At 32.9% G+C, this 9,639-nt stretch overlaps 1 pseudogene; it reads left to right on the top strand.

Moving 5' to 3' along the window:
- Positions 1 to 2,892: 2,892 nt before the first annotated feature.
- On the top strand, positions 2,893 to 9,236 carry LOC128296600 (ribulose bisphosphate carboxylase large chain-like; annotated as a pseudogene).
- The last annotated feature ends 403 nt before the right edge of the window (positions 9,237 to 9,639 follow it).

The raw sequence follows: 9,639 nt of genomic DNA, 5'->3' as shown, positions 1-9,639 counted from the left end.
TAGCCATTTACAACGTGTTTCTAATTGTTTTTGTGATTCTACCCTTGCCTTTTCTTCTTCTGTAACTTCATCCAAATCGGGAATAGGTGGATAACTCGAGTTATTAACAAGGTTAGAGCCTGAGCCGGCTTAGAAATTCATTGGTATCGAAGCTCCAGCCTGAATCTACTGAGGCATGATCGTAACAGATGGTTTTTGTAGATTAATCTCGGGCTTCATCGGTACATGTGTCAGTGTGAAGCCAGGGGATTGAGGATCTTCATTAGTTTCCTCAACATTGTCCATGGGGCCCTTTCCCTTATCTGTTCTTCCCATCAGCAATTGGGATAACTGACTCATCATTTCTCTTTGGGATTCCATCATTTGCTCCTTCATCTCTCGCTGAATTTTGGCTAGCTGCTCTTGCATCTGAGACTGCATTTGTTCCTGCATGTCCTTTTGTATTTGCTTCAATTTCTCAAATCTTTTATCCATTGACTTTTTCCTTGTACCGTAGGGGTGCATAGTTGGTTGGTTTTCGTTGGTTTCCAGGTTACTGTAATGATTTTTAATTAATTAGAAACCTTTTATGACCTTTAATGCATAATGATGTGATGTGATGCAAATGCATGAATGCAAAGGAGGTATCAATTTTAATTCAATTCCCTTTAGAAAACTTCACTAGAAAACAAAATTCTTTTACATAAAGTTGACTTACAAATAAAATTTTGCTCTAATGCTTAAAGTCTTAATTTTCCTAAGCAACGAAACCAGCTCTTGCCCGTGATCTGACCCCAACCCGTACTTCATGCTCAGTGTGTCCGCCTGTACCGCTAAAGCTTGCAAGTAGTCAGCTACCTCCCGGATCTGGGTTATGGCTTCCCCAATAAGGTAATCCCTGTTTCTGACTTGATCTTGCGCATGGTGAAGCTGCTCTTTCTAACGGTCCTCATTTGTCTCGAAAAACTGAATCCGCATCTCATAATTTTGCAGTGACGCCTCTAATTCTTCTATATTTCCTTTCATTTCTTCTATCTTGCTCAATCTTGCTCTCAATTCCATTGCGATGTTGCGGTTTCAGTATTGATGAAGAGACTTCTCGAGTTCTGCCACTCTAGCCTTTAATTCACCTCGCTCATTTCTGTTTTCTGACAGACTCTTCTCTAAATCTTCATTCCGTGCCTGAGCTTCTTAGAATTTCCTTTCCCATCGGCCTGCTTTAGTTTTTTCTTCTCGAATTTCATGGCGCCATTTTTCGGAAGTTTTACCTAACACCGCAGTCCTCATAGACAGGCGTAGCTTCTTATAATCAGTCTTCAAGCTGTCTAGATCTTCTTCGGCCTTAGTTTTCCTTTTTCTCCACTTCTCAGCCTCTGACCTCTGGACATCAGTGACTAATCTCAAGTGCATCTTCTCTTTCTCCAATTGTTCGATCTTTTTCCCAAGCTCTAAACTCTTCTTCTCGAAATCTTGCTTTATAATTTCCAACTTTAACGAGGCGACTTGTAATTGTTCCACCTTAGGTCAAGTATTTTCCAAGCTTGGCCTAGGAACATTATCATTAACCTCTTCTTGAACCATCCATCATACTCGGGCGTCACCATGAAACCGACAACCAACCTCTTTATCCAATGAGTTTGCTTCCAAGCATCCGATAGCTCCCGAACTTTCTTCTTATAGTGAGCACCTTTAAAGGAGAATTCACACTGAGCAAGTTCGTAGGTCGTGGGTACAAACTACCTCGATTTATATTGCCTTAACGCAAGTAATGGAGTATACCCAGTAGCTCCCCAAATTCCTAACAACGGTACCCAATCAAAGTCCCCACATCGATACATGTTCTCATCAGGAACCATCCAATAAGCTCTCCATTCTATATCCCCCTCATTGAGGTTTTGGATGATTTCCATCCACTTCTCCTCTGGGATATCCTCTCTCCTTTGTATGGCCGCCTCCTCTTTTAACGGGGAATAACCTTCGGAAAAGACCTGATAAGAAACCTTGTCTACCTTCTAAGAGTGCCCATGAAACTACACCATCAACAGTTGTGCACATCTAATAAACCGCCCCTCGGCTGTCTTCCGACACGTGCTCAAGGACCTGAACGTCTCAGCCAATATTGCCGGTACAGGTGTGATTCCCTTCTCAAGGTGATCGAATAAGTTAATGACTGCCTCGTCCACGTGCCTCAAAGCCTTAGGAAAAATTACGAATCCGTAGATGCTTAAGGTAAATATATCGACCCTCTTTCTTTCATCTAGATGCGTCAAAATCAAATCTTACAAATTCTCCTAAGGGATACATTTACTATCTCCTTTTTGTTGAATCCGAGCAGTGACCCAAGTCTCGCTTATTTCTGAAATGTTCATCAGTTTTTTCACGAAAGTCTGACCATTAAAAACCCTGGCATAAGTCTTTCTAACTTGAATTTTCAGACACCTAAGCAAGGTAGTGTATTCCTCCATGGTAGGTACTAAATCCACTTCTCCAAAAGTGAAACACTTGTAAGCAGAACTCCAAAACTGAACCATAACTCAGAATAGATGCTTATCCACTCTAATGTCTAGCAAGTAGGATATATCACCATAGCTTTGATAAAACAACTGTTTGGTCGCTTCATCCCAACGAGCCCATATATCTCTCAACTCTTGCAACTCATTCTGTGCTACATTAACGCGAGTGAATTCTTGCAATTTTGATATGTACCCTTCTACCAAGCTATCCTCTTTCTCCGATTGTAACTTCTCTAACCATGTGCAGACGACGGCATTATCCTCGACTTTACTAAGAAATTCATTCTCCATGTCAAACTTTCTAACTTAGTAATTGAATACGAATCAACACCTCCTTTAGTATGCAATGTCATGCAAAACACAATCAAAACAAAACACAGGTTAGTATCAAATAATAGCGATGAAATGCAAGCACATAAATGATAATTACAACATGTATACGGGTAAATACTAAGGCTTGATGCGGCTCCACCCAAAGATAGCTCTTAAGGTTCACTATATGTGGTTCGGTTCTAGAGATAAGGTACCCGAACTAGCAGATTCCTTAATCTTCACCCATTATAGGCTCATATAGATCGAGTTCGGTTTAGGGGGATACATTTCCCTATGACCATGCGGAGATGAAAATCTCACGAAATCATAGGTACGGATGTACCCCGGAAGCAATCCACTAGCCCATGCGGAGGTGAAAACCTCACGAAAGCATAGTTTCTTACTCCCACTTAGAAGGTGTGACCACAGCGGTCATGCAATGAAAATGCAATATTATACTACAAGACCCGAATCATGGCAATCATACAAACAAATGCAATTATGATTTTCAAAACAAATTTTCAATATTTCGACAAAAGGACAACAAATAATCGATTTCATGGCTAGACTCTTTTATCAAATCCCCAGCGGAGTCGCCAAGCTGCCGAAACCATTTTTTTAAAAATAATGTTAAATTTAATGAAAAAAACGGGAATCGACTTTTTGAAAAACGAAAATGGAGTCGCCACTGATCTTTTTGTTTTGGTGTGATCGGATCACCTAAGAATTTGGTTATTTTAATAAAACATTTTTGGTTTACTAAAACAACGATTTTGGTCTACGAACTTTTAAGAAAATGGGTTCGGGAGTCGGTTATGCATGAGGAAGGATTAACACCCTCACTACGCCCAAAATTGGTACCAAATCGATTAAATACTATCCTTATGTCTAAGATTTAAAAATGTTTTTGAAATGGGGTTCCCTTTTGATAACGTTTGAATAACCCGGGTTGGTCATCAAAATTCTCTTGCTTAAAAGGAATACAACACCACATCCAGCACGATACAACATGATCCTTTATGCCCTCGAAAACATGATAAATTTTGACTTCCAAAAATTTGTACGTTGAAAACCGCAAAAGGATGCCCAATTATTTAGTCCAACGAAAAACCCAGCACAATAGGGCACGACTCCTCGAATTTCTAGATATCAGACATTTCCTTATTTTAGAATTTAGAGAGTATGAGTGAAATTCTAAAGGAATCTTCGATCATTTTGGACAAACGAGAAATTGCAACCCAGCACGATAGGACACGATTCCGTGAATTGCCAAATATCGAACATCGCCTTCGTTTAAAGAATTTTTAAAAGACATGAGTGACATTCTAAAGGGACCTTCGATTATTTTGAACAAATGAGAAATTGCAACCCAACACGATAGGGCACGATCCCGCGAATTGCCAAATATCGAACTTCGCCTTTGCTTAAAGAATTTTTAAATGAATAATTATAAAACTAGCTTAAAACGCAATAATTCGACTTGAAATGAAACAAAATTAATTTTAAAGATTTGGACCTTATAAAACCAAATTTTGTAAACCAAGTGGAAAACCATGATATGGGATAATACACACATACGATACAATGCCAATTAACAAACTAATAATCAAGCAAGGCTAATCTAAGATGAATGTAATCGAACTTCTAAACATGGATGGAGCAATTGATATAACAATAAAATGAATAAATAATATACAACGATAATATACATAGAATAATAAAAAGCTATCAATGCAAGATGTATAGAACAAAGTAACAATTTGAAGTTAATGTGATATAAGACATTTCTTAAAACAATGATGAATAAATGAACACATAATATATAATGTTGACAAATTTGCATAAAAGCTAAGGATATATAATTTTTGAAATAGATATCATAGAATAAAAGTTTGAATCAAATTGCATGAAAAATATTCTAAACACAAGTTCATTTAAAAGTTGACAAAGTACATGATAATTTGAATAATATATATAATAGGAAAGAAAAATAAAGGTACATAACAATACATAATACACAAAATAGATTTATAAAACATATGTACATGTAAATTTATTGTAAAAGATCATGAGATTAATAATAATATATATAAAATTTTAAGTTAGTGTAGAAATTATATACATACCCTTATATCAAAAACATTTAAATAAGAGGCTATAAAAACACAAAAGTAATATAATATAAAGAAACATTCAAAAATAATAATTTTATAATTTCAAAGATGAAGTTTTAAAATAGTTTCATATATACATAAAGAAAATACTTGATAAATCATAAAGGAAAAAGTGTTTTAAATAAAAATCTATTAAAGTAATAAGTGTATTAATATGTATACATATAAATTTAAAAGCAAGTACATGTAAAATAACATAGAAATGATAACTCAGATAGGACTAAATTAATTTTATTATAAATTACACAATAGATTTAAGAACATGCTTATATATATATATAAAGAAAAAATATATGTATAAAATACACGAGTTTAATAACATATAGATTAAATACGGATATCCATAAATGTATATACATATATGATAATAGCTTAAAAAATATATTACGAGGATTATATAATAAAATACAAGAATAAATTTAAAAGAAATCATGTGCGTAAAATGATATAAGGTTAATAATATATATATATAAAATAAAATTAACTTTAATACAAAGTATATGTATATATATATTAATATTTAAACAAGAGGCTATATAAGAGTATTAAAATAGCTTAATGCGAAAAGAATTTTAAAATGATAATTTTATTAAGCAAAATAAAGTTGTGCACATACAAATATATATATATATATATATATATATATATATACATATATATATAAATAAATAATATTATACAGAATATTAAAATGAATCAACACATGTTCAAACATTAAACATATTGTAAAATAATAGGCTATACTAATAAGAGATTAAATTAAAATTTAATTAAAATAAGAGGGGTAATTTGAAAATAAAGCAGTAACAATAAAAGGACACGCGCAAATGTGTAGGGACTCAAACTGGAAATAATCCAGCCCTCAAAACGCAGTGATCAGGTGCGGATCCATTTGCAAAAGAGTGTGAATTACAGGGATAATTTAAAAAAAAACAAAAGAAGCACAGATATGAGCTGATTTAAACACAGCGCGAAAAGGGAGGGACTCATATATCAAATAACCCATCTGAAGCACAAAGGCACGGGTTCGGGTCCTGGAACGGGTCGACGCGCTGATCCCTTTCCCCCCAGAACGGTGCCGTTTCGTTATATGCTTAAAAATTGAAGAAAATGAATGGCCTTTTGCCATTTTTTGAGCCATAAACCAAATACCCAAGCATTAGGGTTACAGCACAGCAGATTTTAATGCTTTCCCATCCCCTTTCCATTCGGCCGAATTAGGAGACCTTTAGACTGCCGTTTGGCCTCTATGTCTAGCCGACGGTCATCACTTGAAGGCCCAATCTAGCTCCGTCCAACCGTGGATCCAAGGTTTTTGCTCCAAAGCTTCAAAGTCCTCGCCTAAACTTCGATTACAACGAAGTAGCTAGGATTCGAAGGAGCCAAATATGAAGGTAAATCTCTTTTCCTTACTCTTTTTCTTTTTAAAAACGAATATCAATCATGAAGAAAAGCAAAAAGAAAAATGAATGAGATGCTAGATTTAAAACAATCACCTTTTCAATTCGTGATTTCTACTTTGTTCTATTTGATATCTTTTTGTATATGTTTTTTCGTAAAAAAAGAAGGGGCTTTTACAATCGAAAAATGAAAGGCTTTATAGCCGAATCATCAAAATAAAATAATAAACACAATTTTCTTTTTCTTTTTTCGTATTGGCTTGTTGCTGCTGTTGTTTGTCTGTTTCTTCGTAGGTACGGAGTGTGCTGCCTGGCGCGATACTGAGGGTTTGTCTTTGGCGTCTGGAGGCGCGGGTGTAGCTCTGCTGGAGGGTACGGAGGTTGAATTTCTTCTTGGCAAGCGAGAGACTACTAGGGTTCTGCCTTGATTTTTTTGTTTTTGGGCTGTAGGATATTTGGGTCTAGGTTTGGGCTTGTAATAAGTTTGGGCTATGTTAAAGTATTTGGGTCATTGTAATAACTTTGGGCCTTGGATTGTTTCTATTTTTATTTGGGTTTTATATTTATTTGTTTGTAACGGGCTGGGCAAATTTGGCCCACTACAGAAATGATATGTTCTTCATATTTTAATAAAAATTAATTAAATGTATTTATATAAGGGTAACATATACATATAATTCAATTATAAAATTTTTATTTTATTCACTCAAAATAAAAATTTGTAATTTGAGTAATCACGTTACATAATTTGATTATTTTGGTAATTCTCGTTAAAATCACAAACAATAAACTAACATGATAGTTAAAAAATTGGTATAATAACAAATTTAATCTTTAACTTTTATATAATATATTGATTTAGTCATAATTTTTTAAAAAATTATTTCCTAATATTTACAAATGTTCGAATTTGATCTTAATTTTAAAAATTCAAAAAATATATAAAATGTATAAATATATTTAAAAATATAATAAAAATTGAAAATATATAAAATAAAAAATTTATTGTTAGACAAAAATAATAATATATAAAATTTAAAAACTCATAAATATTTTTAAAAATATATTTAAATTTTATATTAATATTAATATTTTATTATAAAAATAATTATATTAATATTAAATAAATAAATAAAAACCCCACCGCCACCGCCACCGCCACCCCTCTCCCTCTCCCCCACACCCTATATACTCCATTTCTCTCTTCATTTTCTATATCTTTCCTTCAGACCTCTTTATAGCAATTGAAAAAAATAATTTTCATGTCGAATTTTTTTTTTTTTTTTTGGGCCTTGAAAGGTAGTCTTTAGTTGGTGGAGTCATTAGATTCTTATGTGTTCAATATGTACAATAAGAAGAAAAAAAAATGAAGCATTCAACTAAAATTGCTATCTTGAGTGCTCATTAGAATTTCATTGTTGGTGTTCTTGGAATGATGCTTTGTCTAAAGCCCGAAGTTTTGGATGAAGATCATCATCCTCAAAGTCGTAATAGTAATACCACCAATGGGAATGAGAACAGGAATTGCAATGGTGGTAATAATGAGGGTTTTATTCTACCAATCAACTGGTAGGTCCTCATTTACTGCTTATGTTTTTTTCTTTTCTTTTTTCTAATGGCGAATGCAGTATGGTTGATGGTTTTGCAGGGGAAACTCTATTAATCGGTATTTACAATGAAAAAATAGTAAGGTTTGGAGTAGGTCATTTTCAACTGGGATGACTTTTGTAACTCTTGTTCCGAGTTGGAGGTAATTTGCATAAGATAATTTTATGGTGGCTATTTTTATAAAAATAATATAAAAATAATTAATTACGAAAATTATATTGGATTTAGATTATTTATGTAAATGAGATACTTTTTACAGTAATTTAAGATGTTACTTGACACATTAACGACACTAATAAACTTAAAAATAAATATTTTACAGGAAAAAATTGAAAAAATATTTTTAAATTGATGGGAACCCTTAATTAAATTAAAAAAAGACTTGATTTCCTCTCTTTAAATATTGGTTTGGCAAATGGAAATTAGGAAAAATACATTAAAAGCTTGAGAAGTAGAAATGATTTTAAGAATGAAATGTAAGCATTAAATGCAGGTTTGTCTGGTGTTGGAATCATAAACTAATTCTCTTCTTCACTTTTTCCCATTTTTTTCCAATTAGACTTTTTTTTAAAAATTTATTTGTACCAACAATGTGTCTAATGATACCATAAAATTTATTCTTTTTCTTTTCACTTTTTTAACTTTCTTTTCATCAAACTTTTTTTTAAAAAAAATTATAGGTACCGTAATGTGTAGTAACTTCTCAACCCGGAGTTCCGCCTGAGGAAGCAAGGGCTGTGGTAGTTGCTGAATCTTCTACTAGTACATGGACAACCGTGTGGACCGATGGGGTTACCAGCCTTGATCGTTACAAAGGGCGATGCTACCACATTGAACCCGTTCCTAGAGAAGAAGATCAATATATATATTATGTAGCTTGCCCTTTAGACCTTTTTGAAGAAGGTTCTACTGATAAAGCCCTGTGCGCTCTACGTCTAGAGGATCTGCGAATCTTTACTGCTTATATTAAAACTTTCCAAGGCCCGTCTCATAGCATCTAGGTTGAAAGAGATAAATTGAATAAGGATAGTCGCATCCTATTAGGATGTACTATTAAACCTAAAGTAGGGTTATTCGCTAATAACTACGGTAGAGCAGTTTATGAATGTCTACGTGGCGGGCTTGATTTTACTAAAGATGATGAGAATGTGAACTCCCAACCATTTATGCGAAGGAGAAACCGTTTATTATTTTGTGCCGAAGCAATTTATAAATCACAGGCTGAAACAGGTGAAATCAAAGGGCATTGACACCCAAAGTTCTTGTTGAAAACATTTTATTTTCATAAATAATCAAAATTCAATATATTTTCGTAATTAATTATTTTAAGAAAAAAACCTTTTATGTTTCATAATTTATAGCAGTAGCAGCAAAGAGGGAGATGGAAGGTGGGAGGGACGATGGTGGGGTGGGGAATTTTTATTTTATTTGATATTAATATTATTATATTTATTTAATAAAATATAAATATAAATATAAATATAAAATTTAAATTAATTATTATAAATTTAAAAATATTTATTTATTTTTATATTTTTAAAAATATTTATCTATTTTATATATTTTTAAAATTTATTGTTGTTTTTCTGAAAATACTTATGCATTTTTATATATATATTTTTTGAATTTTTAGAATTATGATCAAATTGAAAT

This window comes from Gossypium arboreum, chromosome 8 (genome assembly GCF_025698485.1).
Source record: "Gossypium arboreum isolate Shixiya-1 chromosome 8, ASM2569848v2, whole genome shotgun sequence".
NCBI lineage: Eukaryota > Viridiplantae > Streptophyta > Magnoliopsida > Malvales > Malvaceae > Gossypium > Gossypium arboreum.
This window is presented reverse-complemented; position numbering and strand designations above follow the sequence as displayed.